Raw genomic sequence first — 14,406 nt, 5'->3', positions numbered from 1 at the left:
CAGGACGGCACTTGCGAACAAGAAGGCCATATGGGCCCTGGTGGCACAGCGGGTAAGTGCGGTGGGGACCGCACCCCGCAACCCACAGCAATGCAGAAAGCGATGGGACGACTTGCGGATACGCGTACGGAGCATACTATCAGCCAACCGTAACATTGCCACAGCAACCGGGGGAGGATCGAATCACCCATCAAGTTGACCCCCTGGGAAGAAATCTGTGCCTCCACCATTGGAATGGAGAGTATAGAGGGAGTCGGAGGGATGGAGAAAGGAGTGCAGACAACCGAAGAATCAGGTAGGTGGGCCAAATAAAATGATGCTAAATCCACAATGTCCAATCATGTGAAGTACCATGTGTCCACATAGTGCAACAGAAACACATGTCCAGGAGAACGTCCACATACATTGGCCTGATAGCGCACTCTAAAAGTCACATAAAATACATAAATGATTAAAAATCCTAAAAACACCCTCTACACGTGCAGCATGCACACCCTAACTGCAGGCTGCAAAACAACTGCCTCCTCAATCCACACAAAAATGAAACCACCTCCAAGGCCCTGACCCAAATCACCCTCAGGTACCACCCCAATGCATGTGATACATTGCCATTCCAATTTCCACAGACCTATAAATAACGCTCGCCCTCCTTTACTCCACCACAGGGTCCGATTCAAACGACGAGCTTCAGGACACCCCTACCAGCACACCTGCAAAGAGGGCCAAGACCAACGGCCAAAGACCCTCCACCTCAGCTGCACGGACCAAGACACGGCAGCAGCACAAATCAAGTGGCAGCACACAGGAGGGGACTTCAACAGGCACCCCAGCAGCCAGCATGCCCACAACAGCAGCACCACAGGTCCCCCCAATGGATGCCACAGAAGGCACTGCTTCTGGTGGCAGCAGCACCATAGGTGACACTGCATTAATGGCAGCATGCTCCGACACAGAAAACGGTGCTGTCGATGTAGGACCCATCCATGACCTGTCTCAATCCCCCTGTTTGTTTCATCCCGTACACCATGAGGATACCACGCAGGGGCACCCACAAGACGACGACTGGCCATCCCCCACAAGCCCTGTGGCAAGGCAACATGAGGTGATCAGCCCCTCTGTGACACCACCGCAAATGGGCATGGCCCAGCAGAGGCAACAGTCCCTCGACCAGGTGATCGTGCAACAGCAGCAACTGGCCACGCTCCTCAAGGAGCATGCTGATGAATGTGGGGGTTCTAAGGCAGCCATAGAAACATCTACTGAGACACTTAGGGCACAAATGGAGCGAAGTACAGAGACACTAAGGGTACAAATGGAGAGAAGCACCGAGAGCCTGAGGGGGGAACTGCATGCGACGTCCAAAGACGTATGTGGTGAACTTGCCGCTGTGCGCCGTGTGCTCACTGAGCTCTCACAAACCCTTAGGGACATGCATGGACGTGAGCAGGCAGAGACATCATCCGTTGCAAGTTCCGTCCAGGGCAGCCCCCAACGTAGATCTGGGAGGAACCTGCGCTCCACAGGCAGGGGTGCCCCTGATACCCGGAGAGGGGGCTTGCAATAGCGTCTGCCCACTGACAATGAGCATCTTTGGACATTGGTGTTCGGGGGGGAGGTAGGAGGGTGGAGGGGGGGTGTTGGGCTTTCTTGGGTGGCGGGTCGATGGGGTGTGTAATATAATTTCACATATGCAATGAACATTTCATAATCATCCAATGAGATGTGTGGACATTGATCTTTGTGTACGAGGCCTTTATAGGCGTACAGTCCACATTGTGCATGTTCCAGACACACACAGTGCCACAAGTCCCGTGTCCATGTATCAGCCACCAGGCGTGAGTGCTAGAAGCATGAATCAATGATATTCTGACGAATTTCACGGGCCTCCTGTGCCTCGCGGACTCCTTGAGGTGCTGCCACATCCCCACCCTCATCATGACCATCTTCAGGTGCTTGCAGTTCTGCGTCAGGGGGCATGGGCACATTTCTACGTACGCACATGTTGTGTAGCATGACACATGCCATGACCATCTTTGCAACCTTCTCATGGCGGTACAGGAGTGCCCCGCCAGACCTGCTGAGGCAGCGGAAACGAGCCTTCAGTAGGCCGAATGCCTGTTCTATGACTACACGGGTACGTGAGTGGGCATGGTTGTAGTCCTCCTCATGCTGGTTCTGTGGGTTCCGGAGTGGTGTAAGGAGCCATCTCTTCAGTGGATACCCGGCATCACCTGTATGTGGACAATAAAGGATGTTTGTGGAATGACATTGCTACGTACGCATCCCCCCCCCCTTCCTGCCAGGTCATTGCCGCATCACATACCCCACATTATCATGCATGAAATGAGACTCACCGAGTAGCCAGGATCTGTTCCCTGCGTGTCGCTCCATGTAGCGTGGTATTGTAGAGTTCCTCAAGACCATAGAATCATGGGTTGATCCAGGAAATCGGGCACAACAATGTGTAAAGATCCTGTTGGAGTCACACACCATTTGTACATTAAGAGAATGATATTGTTTCCGGTTGCGGTACTGGACCTCCATGGCATGTGGGACAACCAATTCCACATGGGTGCAGTCGATGGCACCAATGCAACCCGGTATGCCGGCAAGTGCATGGAATCCCACTTTTGTGTTTGTAATCTCATGCTCCGAGCGTGGTAAAGAGATGTAGTCGTCTGCGTGCTTCAGGAGGGCATCGAGCACTTGCAATAGTGTCCGTGAAAACAGTGGCTATGAAATGCCATGCAACTGTCCGACTGTGTGCTGGTAGGTGCCTGTGGCCAGGAAGTGGAGTACAGACACCACCTTCAGTAGGGGTGGGATGGCTGTTGGGCTATCTATCATGCTGACAAGGTCAGCGTGTGTCATGTCCACAATGGCGATTATGGTGTCATGGTCCAAACGGTAGAGGGTGTGGATCTGCTCAGCAGTGAGGTTGAACGGATGAGCTCGGAGGCGTGGGATTGCGGGCTGCCTGCGTGGTGGTAGTGGCTGTGCTGGTGGGCCTTGCTGGCCCTGCCTTGCCCTCCTCCTCCTCCTGCGTCTCCTCTGTGCGGCCGGTTGTTGTAGTAGTTGGTGTTCGTCTTCTTCTTGAAGTTGGAGTACTTGCAGTGCTATCAGGTCCCCCAGGGCCAACATCGCTAGTCCTGCCTGTAGCATTTTGGAGTGGGTGTGGTTGTGGGAGGGGGTTGGGTGTGCAATTTATGTGTTTTCAGGCTGTATAGCCTCCACCTGTGGTGATTCATTCCACCTGTGCCAGCTGCAATCCCCTTTGGGCGAGCACGTCCCGCACACAACGCTGCAGTGTGACGCATGGCATCTTGCTATTACAATCATGTATTGAACCCCGATGGCAGTGTAATATTGGTTTATATGTTCATTCTGCTATGGTCCCATTGTTTCACATACAATCTTTGCAGTCGCGAACAAACTTGTGAAGGGTCAGTGGAATGTAGTACTCGATTAACGGTGGACCCTCATGCAGCACTGTACCGAGGTTCACCGACGGGCGGGGCGTCCCATTTGTGAGTGAAGCCAGTTGCCATTTTCACACACTGCCGCACTACATGGATGAATTTGTGATTTCGAGCGGTCACGGATGCCTTTTCGACGTGATTTTGCAAATGAGGAATTCGAAGGACAGCGCTTTCGGTTTTCAGCTAGCGGCGAGGAGACGCCCACAGGTCTGACTGCAAATATAACGTTCTATTGTTTAATGTCCTTGGGACAGGGGCCATGGCGAGAATGCAATGATTGATATGAATAGTATGGGATGCGCAATAGCGTAGTGGACGATAAGGCAGGACGTTCCCAAATACATGTTACTTCACATCACTAGAATTCCGGCCTGGAGCACAGTGGATTTTGCAGACTGCATTACGCACAGACTCAATGGAAATTTCAAATGTTATGTGAGTAAATAATCAGGCGTTTTTATACCGGGATGAGGGAATGATGTATGGATGCATGGACAGATGATTTAATTGAGAGTTTGCCATGTACATGGCTTTTTGGAATCTATCCCCTTCCCCTGCGCTATGTGATGCAGAGCTGCCATAGTGGGACCATCGTCTATCTGCCCTTGTTGAACCCTCCCTGTCTCGACGCGCCTTCAAACACTTGTGTCTATGCACGTTACCAATCCCATCTAATGGATTCTCTTTTAACAGACGCATGCACACAAACACTCGTTTGTAATAGTGTTTTCACCTCGATTCATATGGTTATGATTCGCAAGTGATTTTTGGGTGGAATTAATCCTTTTGAGTGGGCTAGCATGCATATGCCTGTAGATTTAGTGTGATCATTGAAGTGAGTAATACAAATGAAGTTCTGATGCCCATACTATTCTTTTTCATTTCATTTGGGTGACAGGTATCTCCTCCCCTTTTGCCGCTGCCATCTGTATGCCACTCCTGCAGATGGCTTTTACTCCCGACACCTGCTGCTTCGAGTTAATCAGTGGAGCACCATTACGATCTTATGGGACGATCGCCAATGGGCCACATGCCCTTACGCTGTACTAGTGGCTAGGAGCAACATATCAACCTTTCAGCTGGACTAGTGCCTACCTAATGGGACGGCCCTGCGGTTCTAGGCACTTCCATGTTGCCTTTTTGAACGTGGATGTAGCCCCTGTGTACCATGAAGGAACAGGGCGTCACACAAGAAGAAGCTGGTCATTTATTGCGGATGCAGCCCACAGTAATGAAAAATATTTTGGAGTTTATGACCTAATAGCTGTATGGGCTTGGTGAATTTCATGTGCATTAATATTTTATTCAGATATTAACCGTGTAGCGTTATTCTTTGCAAGTAATGTAGCATATTCCTATTTGTGGAGCGATGTATTGTGAGAAGATCTGCATTGGGTTCCGGCTTCTGAGTATAGTTGCGTGGTACTGTACTGGCCGCGTTTGCCTACGATGCCCAGTAAGGTCAGGGATAGGGGCAGCCATTTTGACTGTTTTAATGATGTCATGCTCAGGGGCGGGGGATTAGCTTTTGTGTAACAGATGCCGGTCAGCCAGGTGGATTGGTGGATTGATGTGATTATCAGAAAATGGCTGGTCACAGGTGCCTGTGTTTGCGTGCGTTTCTTGGAGGGAGACTGAGGTCATGTCCATTGGAATAGCTTCTGTATTCGTGCCATCTGTGCCCTGCAGCTCCCATTGGCCCCTCTTGGGGTGAGCCTGGCTGCTCAGTCACTCTGCCAACTTGTGTGGTACATGCTTATGCTGATGGTTGGTTTGTTTACTGGCAAGAGTACAGGGCTGGTGCAGTCTCCCTCAGGATACTGCTTTGAATGTTGCCTTACACTGGTGTCAAGCGATGGGGGCCTGTTGTTGTTTTGTCTCATATTTCAGTTCATATTGCTGTACTTGAACCTTCACATGCCTGTGCTGCATCGGTACGGCAATGGTGACATGCCAAATATGGATGGCCACTCACAAGGCACTTGGAGCCCCTACATTCATTTGTTCGTTGGCATGCATGGGTGACTTGTACATTTCACTGGTTGCATTGTGTGACTTCATTGCACCTACGGGGAGTTGTGCAATGTGGGCAGGGAGTGGTGTACAGGCACTCAGTAGGGCCATTTACGGTTGGTTCACGATGCCGTAATTCTCACCATGGCGGAATGGTACTTTCCGCCATGCTTGATGGCGTTAAGTAAATGTCCGCTAGGGTCAGGATTCGCGTACCGTTGCGCCATGGTGGTAATTACGGTTTTGCATGGCGCGCGTGCGCGTACTTGGTGCAGTTAGCGTTGGCGTTCACTACGGTGTCGCTAATGGCATCGTACTTTGCGGTGACGGGTCATGATCGCACCGAGCGGTATTCGATGGCGGTATTACATTTCCGCCATAGTTTTTCGATTTCCGCCAGGGTCGTAATGAGGGCCATAGTCTTTAAGGAAGCATCCGTTTTCACACACTAAAACTTGTGCCACTTTTAACAACGCGTCCTTGCAGGCTAAAGGAGATACAGATCTTTGCAACATGCCACCTTATCAAAGACTTGTCTCACCATGCTTTCAGATCTTTGGTGTGGGGCAATAAATATGGTTGGAGATTAATGAAATTCAAGGATGGGCAAACACTATGGATCCATAATGACATGATCAGGGACATCAATCAGCTGAGTTTGCATTATAATCTATGCTCCACACGGGTTCCTCAGACAGGTATTGTCAGGTGTAGGTCAGGGAACACCATATATCACTATGCAAACCTCCCCCACGAGCCTCATGGATCTTCAGCTGGCCCTGATGGGAGGTCACCATAGTGTACAATGCAGATTTTGGCTGACAGTATGTTCCAGAAGCTCAAGAGCCAGGATTGCTGATGATGGAAGACTTGTTTTACAATCCTCGTGTTATGCAAGATCAGGTATCTTGCCATAGGACTGACTTTGTTTTGGTGTTATCAATACAACATTTAAAACTGCACCTCACCTTGAGTAGTGAATTTATATTACATCGTATGGGAGAAACCTTTGCTCCTGATTTTTTTGTGAGAGTGCCATGTCCAAACTCTTTTCCTCCCTGCCCAAAAATGGGGTAATCCAGTTGCAATTGAAAATTTGATATAACTCCTCATTGGGCATATCAAAAGGTCCGCTCGATGACCTCTGCTAGGGTACGTGTTGAATGATACCTTTTTACTTGAATCGGTGACTGGTGCAATTTACACTGCAGGACAGCCTCCGGTAGAGCATTCTGTCGCACAGGGTGGTAGTACATATGGTCAGCTCTGGTAAGAAGCTTTAATTTCCAAGCACTTACATGTGTTATCCATACATCTGATGGTTATAGCTGAACCTTGCCTTCCAAAGGCTCAGGGTGATTGGACCCCCAATGGAAGTGATTGCAGATTGCCATCTGATGAAGCCCTATTCAAAGTTCATCACTAAATGCAACTGTAATAAGTGATAAAACCAGCCAGCTGGTTCAGATGGGGGTACCATGTCAGTTACAATATTGCCCCTTTCTGTGAATGAAGGTTAGGTAGCCTGCCATTTGCTACCCTGGGCACTGAAACTAACATTGTTAGACTTGTGTCCATGACTTCAAGGAAAAGCTTCATGTTCGTTCCCAGATGAGAAACCTGGAGTTGGATCTGCATGGCAGTCTAGTGGATCTAGACTCCATTAAGTGCAGAATGAGTGCTGGCCATGCATGGGGACCCTCAGGGCCATTGTTACTGCAGGCACTTGCTGGTGCTTGTGAGCCCCAGCCCACTGGAGGCCACCATGTGATCTGATTTACAGCACAGCATGAGTTGAGCGCCGCAAACCATGGCTCTCAATGCTATACTCTCTTGGCCTTCTTAGGGTTCCTCCAGGAGAAGGGAACCCAGAGAAAGACCTGTCAGTCAGTTCATACCTCGCTTCTTGTCTGTGTGTTTGTGTTCTTGATTGTGTGTGTGTGTGTGTGTGTTCTTGATTGTGTGTGTGTTTGTGTTCTTGAGTGTGTGTGTGTGTGTGTGTGAGAGAGAGAGAGAGAGAATGATCTTGAGTTGTTGCCTTCAAGGGGCAAATATATACCAGTGGGTATGCGCCCAGATGCCTTTGGGCCAGGCGCGCAATACAAATAAACAAAAATACACTAGGCGCAGTTCTGGAGGTGATGACAGTGACCTAGGTCACTGGGCACTGAAGGTGGCATGGAGAAGAACTGGCAAGCTGCATGCAGCAAAGTTGGGGTAGTTAGAGTGGCACCAGGGAAGTGAAAGTCAAATGTTGCTCATCTGGAACGGTGAGAGTGATGGAAACATAACAGAGGCCTTGAAAGCGGCATCACGCAGGACCAGGGAAGTGAGAGTTAGATGTGGCAGAGCTGGGGCGACAGGAGCATAATCGGGGCAGACCTGGGGCAATAAGAATGATACTGGAGCCTAGCATGGGAATAGGAAGTGTCATGGGCACAAAATGGCGTTGCCTGGGATTCGGATAGGGAAGTGACAATAACATGTGGCAGACGTGGTGCAGTGAAAGAGCGACATGGGGAGAACCGAGACACTTGGAGCATGCTGTGGCAGTGAGAATGACATGGATCAGAATTGGGACAGTGAGAGTTACATACAATGGGACTGGGCATTGGAGCAAGGTTGAGCAGGGAGAGCAAAATTGAGCAAAACAGAGGCTCTGCGTATGGCCTTGAAAGACAAGGGAGGGCAGTGTGTGTTACATGGGGCGGACTTGTGACTGGGAGAGTGCCATGGGCATAATCGGTCAGTGGGCATGATACTGGCCACACATGGCGACATGACAGTGACATGTTGGCAACATTGGGGACAGTGAGAATGAGATGGCGATAGAGCAGGTGCCAATTGGACCCAGCATCTGAAGTAGTGTAGTATTTCAAGTACTTACATGCCGATGTATTCGTAAATCCTGGCTGTTTTGCCTAATATCTCCCCAAATTCGAGCGATAAAATTCAACATTTTTACCAAATATATATAATGTCAATCAACATTCTACCGACCCCAATCAGTCGGCCTGTTCGCTGGGTTTGCTTGCACAAAATCGGTCACAAAATACATGCTACACCAATTGAAATATCCACCAGCCACCAGAGGGTGGAGGGTGTTACCTGCCACTACTTGAAATGGTTCATATAACCACCTACGTGTACGTATCGGGGTTAAAGGTCGTCCAGTGATATTTAAACCTGTGTGCAGCTGTACCAATCTTCATTGCCTGCCTGGACACATGTGGGGTATACTCTGGAAATTCAATGACGCCCACTAAATTGGCAATTCCTGATCATCCCTGCACGATGTAGTCAGGCACTGAGTTGAACTCAGGACATGTTTACTGATTTAAGCGAAGTGAAGTGGTGCAGTTTTCTCTGATTGCAGTAAATGCTTAAGTGGAAGGAGAAGAGGCACTGCTTGAATTCAAGAGTTGGTTCAGCTCTAAAAGCCAGACAACGTCAACTCAAGTGAGGTGCCCACAAGATGTTTGTTTGCTTCTGGTTGTTTTTTTTCGCGTCTCTTGAATAGGTCTACACATGGATAGCATTCCAGCCGAACACAAATGTACCATCATGAAAATATGATTGGCAAATTAATAAATACGAGTAGAAAAAATATTGCACATTTTGGTTTTGGTAATATGATTAGAGAGAAGCATTTTTAACCGAGGAAATACAATGTAAACATATTGAAACATTGTTCCTGTCATTTATATGACTGCACACATGTAGTGATTGATGGATCACCTTTTCTTTGAAAAGATAAAAGCAGGGAAAAGACTTGTTTTTCTACGCTGTATGATCTCTTGCTTGCGCCTCTCACAGGCAGCCAAAGTCATTGTTATTCCAAAATTGACCTCTAAAATACAGTAAAAAAAAATATTTGCTTTATTTTCGTAACAATTTAGTTCATACAATAACTGTATGTCACTAATCGATGTCTTCCTATTTTCTTATGTTTGTGCATTTTGTACATTCCTTTTTTGTTATTATCAACTCTATGCAACCTTTATTTTCCTCCAAATAACACATATCACTCAATACGCTTCAATACTGCTTTTGGCACCATTTTCAGTTATTGACAAGCTGTTACATTTTCGTTAATCTGTTGTTAGCCCTCACTTTCCTCACTCACAGCTGAGAACATTAGAACAGATAATTCAGAGCGTTAGTAAATACAAATGCCATCATTAACACGACATTACTTGACTCTACATATTACAAACAAGTCCTGGCAAACACCCCATCATTAACCTGTGGAAATTCCTGGATCTCTGTTCCAAATATTCAGTGATTCAGGAATGTTAACAGGTCACTTGCTTTTTGTAGCGGTGGGAGGAACAAACCAGTCACTCCCCTAAGGCAACCCTATTTTCCCATCTACCACCTCTTTACCGCAGGGATCCCTACCCCCAACCACAGAACCCCAAGTAAGTGCAAACAGGTATTTCTGTATCCAGCACAAGAATGCAGGGTAATGGCCCAAAATGTCATCCTCATGATTGAGACGAACGACATTTCTGACTTTTGTAACACTCCCCTTACACCACATATATATGTGGTGTGGGGTATGTGATATTATAGTAATATGGGAGGGTTGTGGGAGGTCTACCCCCACATATCTATGTGGTGTAAAGAGGGGTAAATAAAAAATTATTTTAAAAAAAGTCGGCATTTTCAGCCAAGGCAAATATGGGGGTCGCAGTGATCACATAGATCCGAATGCTGAACACTGAAAACAGTTCTTAACAAGCACCAATGCTAGTGGGTTCTTCCAGGCGCCAATAGTGCAGGGGGCATGTTACAGAGCCCTGTGGTGTTTGACCGGAAGTTGATGTCTCTGAAAATTCGTTGTGGGCCTAGAAATGGAAAAACACGGTCTGTTTTTACCCAAGGCAAACATGTAAAACATAATTGCCTGGTGATCATGGCCTACACAAGTTTGCCATCACATTCAGGCAGAGAGCCCCACAGAAGGGAACATGGAAAATAAAGTATCAGACAAGGAAGCAGCAGGCAAGGCAGGGTCCAGAACGGTGCTGGTGGAACAACGGATCTGGAAAGCAACTGGGGAAGTGAGCAGGGGGCAGAAAACCTCTGTGAAGAGAACAATAGTAAAGAGAGCACACTGTAAGGTGGCTGGTGAGGGTACGGTTGAATGGGGCAATGGGGCACTAGAGATTTGAGGAACAGAAAAGGGGAGAAGCACAAATGAAGATGGGGTAGGTTGCAATCCCAAAATGGCCAATATCTGTTTCACCCAGTGGCAAAGGCATACCTGAGCTTCTTACATGGAATATCTAAGCAACTGCTCTCTAGAGCCTGGGTCCTACGTGAAGATATGCACTGTGAGAGACGGCAAAAAGGCACGTGGCTTCAAAAGAGCATTTTTTTAAATAACATAAAATAACATACAGAAATATCAATTAAAGACAGATTATGGGCCTCATTACACGTGTGGCGGTCTAGAAATAAGGGTGCCGGTCACACTGCACCGGCACCCTTTCTGGAGCACCACACTACAACTCTGCCTTCCTGGGACGTTGCGCCTGGCAGGTCAGACCTGCCGGGCACAACGGCCCTGGTATGCAGAGTTGTCACGGAAGCACCGGCACCGTTAGCAACGGTGCCGGTGCTTCCATGTCCCCATTCCCATGGAGTCCTATAGGACTCCATGAGAATGGCGATTTTTTATTTCCGCCGCCTGATATCCCGGGACCCGGTACTTGTAATGTCCCTGTGGCACCGGGATCTCAGGTGGTGGAAACGGTGTTATGAGTTTGGTGGCAACCCGCCAGTAGCACCGGCGAGTTACCGCTGAACTCGGAATGAGGTCCTAAATCTGTATACGTAGTGCCTCCATAGAAAGCAGTTATTTAATCATAATCTTTTAAAATCATATTGACCTTTCAAATGATCGGTATTCTACATTTCTTACTCTTCATTTAATTAGATTAAATTACTATATGCATAAATTGGCACTGAGCAGGTTGGCTAACCTCTGTCTTGACGATCAATTCATGACGTTGACCGTTTCCGGGACTTGGGTGGCGTATCTGCTCTTAAGCCTTCATCTACTTTAGGATGAGTAATTTGTTTAAGGCGGTATTCGAATCATTCCAAGCATAGCCGAGCACATACGCTCTGCTAGGGGACATCTTCTGTGCTGAAGGGTGGGGGAGTAGATTGACCTCCAGGATTTATGGCAGGTTGATTGAGGGATCCTCAGCGTGGTCAGGAGCCACTAGGAGACGGTGGGAACTTTCACTACAGCAGCCTATCACAGATGAAGCTTGGAGTAATATCTGTGCGCAAACTAAGTTTGTCTCACTTAATAGACACTTCAAACTGTTTAATTTTAAATCTTTACATGAGATATACTATACTACGGAAATTAAACCCCGAGTACTCTCCTGTGTGTGGAATTTTTATTTCACTTGGCATGGGAATGCAGGGAGTTCCAAAGGTTTTGGGCCAAAGTGTTCGAGGCCGCTAGTGAAATTGTAGTGGTCCTAATTGTATCCTCACCATTGATTGCTCTGCGGAATTATACAAAAGATATACTTGTGTATAGTCTTGTAGGACTATTGTTTGTGCTTGCTAAACGCTGCATTGCTTGAATGTGGAAAAAGGGCCGTCTGCCATGGCTAGACGTCTGGCTCCAGGATATTACGCACTGTTCTTATATGGAGGACATTTACAGAAGCACAACACCACTCTCCTCAAGACCTAAAGACTTCTGGGGGGCCATAGCAGAACTACCTGATCACGAGGGCTGTGTGCCAAAGTCCAGGGAACAATGAGGATGCCCGGTCTCCCTGTCAATGGGGGGGGGGTCTTGGCGTGTATATCAGATGATCATTCTTAACGCCATAGGTCTTCTTGGGGTGAATTATTATTACTGTATGCTCTCAGTCATTTTGATGTGTAATGCTACATGGATAATGTTTGTACCCTATAGCTGCTGTTAATATTGCCTATACAAATCATGGTTTGTGGCTGTCCTGTTAAGTTCAAGGGTTTAAAAAAGAGAATTAAAATCACATATCTGTTGTCACTACTAATCTAGTCTATGGCAACTCTTTCTTCAACTCCACATACCACAAGTCTACCTTTGCAGATTACAGTCCTTGTAGTTCTCAGGATTAATAGGCCTGACAGTAGTTATTGCTGTGACGGAAGCATGTTTGCTTCTTCTGAAAACATCGCACCCAGCTAGTTTTCATCTGCTAGGCATTTAACCTGGTTGTTCACAAGTTCACAGCCCTTCAAAGTATTTTCCTTCTGATATTGGTATATTCAAGAGCATCTTCCACACGCATGTGATAGTAGTGATCCTGAATGTGTGTCGCCACCTGCCGATCTCTACCATGATCCATTGCCCTACTTCTCCTAACCTAAGAATGTACCTTCATATGTTAGCCTGACTATATTGTTTCCCTTTTCAATCATTATCTACCCACAGGGGCGGACTGGGAAGGACTTCAAGGAGGCAATTGCCCCCCAGGCTGGATGGAATGTTTCTCCCCAGGCCAGGATACAATCCTTCAGAATCCAGGCTGTCTCAAAGCAACCAAGTGTTTCAAGGCCCGTTCAGCTTCTTTGTGGATAGGATGAGGCATTCTTCTTGATTTCAGCAAAGCACACATTGAAATGGCAGGTTTTGTGACCTTGAATAATAGATATTAGCACTCGGTGGTCAGGCTGCCTCCCAGCCAACCAGGAAGCTCAGAGCGGGGTCTTTACCTCCTGGTAAAGTCCCCCTTCCAAGCTTCCTCAGAAGCAGGAGGCCACCATCATCACCCCTAGTAAATGCTCCCACGACCCCTCCAGACCAAACTCCTTCCCCCCACTTACCTGCAGCTTCCTCGTACCTCGCTGCTCCCAGGAACACTGTGTATTTCAAGTGCTTTCCCAATCGCAACAATGGCCACCATGGAAACGGAGAAGGGGTTATGTGTAATTCCCTTCTCCCTTGTCCATGGTGGCCATCTTGTTTTGTAGGTTCTTTTTTAAGTTGAGAAACGGCAACCATACCATTTATCGACAAAAAAATAACTATAAGCGTCCTGGAAAATCATTCCAGAATTATATTAGCAATAAAGCCCTTTGGGAGGGGATGTAGGCATCAACGGGTCTGGTAATGGCCCGGGCTAACATTAAGGTCCCTGCGTTGTTCAGGCCTGTAACTCTGCTACGGGGCATTACCTAACACAGTTATGCCCCTGCCTGTAGGGGTTTATTGCTTAAATAATGTTCAACTACCACGCTGCATTCATCATTGGTCTGTTAGAATCCTAAGTAGCTCATCACAATGCCTACTCACCAAGCAGGGAAGGGTTAATATATTAAAGTTGGTCCACAGTTTCATTCTGTAACAATGCTTCCCCTATGATCTGGTGAATTTCTTGTTCACTAGGGAGTTCATCACAAACAAGAGTTCAATAGTACTCAGAACTTGACTCATGGATGGTAATATCTAGTGTTTATAAAATTGGCTGTTGGATTGTTTGTAGCACTCACTTTTAGGCACAGTTGAAAAACACACACACACAAAGAGGTAAAATTCAGGTATGAAATTCTGGTAGGCAGAAATCTAGGGGGTTCATTCAGAATTGGATATTTTAAATGAAACACCACTGTAGAAAGTTTCCACCTCCTCTTGATAGAATTGCTGAAAATCCACCCAAATCGAAGTTTACCACAATCTATTTCAGAAATACCACCTCTGTCGGTGGTAATGCAAAATGATTTTTAAAACAATTTTCTTTCAGTCATGATCATCTTGAATGTGGAGGTAGACGTGGATTGAGCCACTACTTTACATTTGTGTATACACAAAAGTGTACATTCTGACCTTTTTATGCATTACACCCTCATAGCATGGCCCTCTGTAAAAACATGATTCAATCTATCGAAGAGA

The 14,406-nt window shown here is 47.1% G+C and overlaps 1 protein-coding gene across 1 annotated transcript in view; it reads right to left on the bottom strand.

Moving 5' to 3' along the window:
* The window catches only part of AGBL1 (AGBL carboxypeptidase 1), a 3,520,373-nt gene that overhangs the window by 1,515,693 nt on the left and 1,990,274 nt on the right, over window positions 1–14,406 (bottom strand). The gene's annotated exons all lie outside the window — the stretch shown is intronic.

Source organism: Ambystoma mexicanum, chromosome 11 (assembly GCF_040938575.1).
Source record: "Ambystoma mexicanum isolate Mex_15411 chromosome 11, UKY_AmexF1_1, whole genome shotgun sequence".
In the NCBI taxonomy this organism is placed as follows: domain Eukaryota; kingdom Metazoa; phylum Chordata; class Amphibia; order Caudata; family Ambystomatidae; genus Ambystoma; species Ambystoma mexicanum.
The sequence above is the reverse complement of the archived record's forward strand: the minus strand, read 5'-3'. Positions and strand labels throughout refer to the sequence as shown.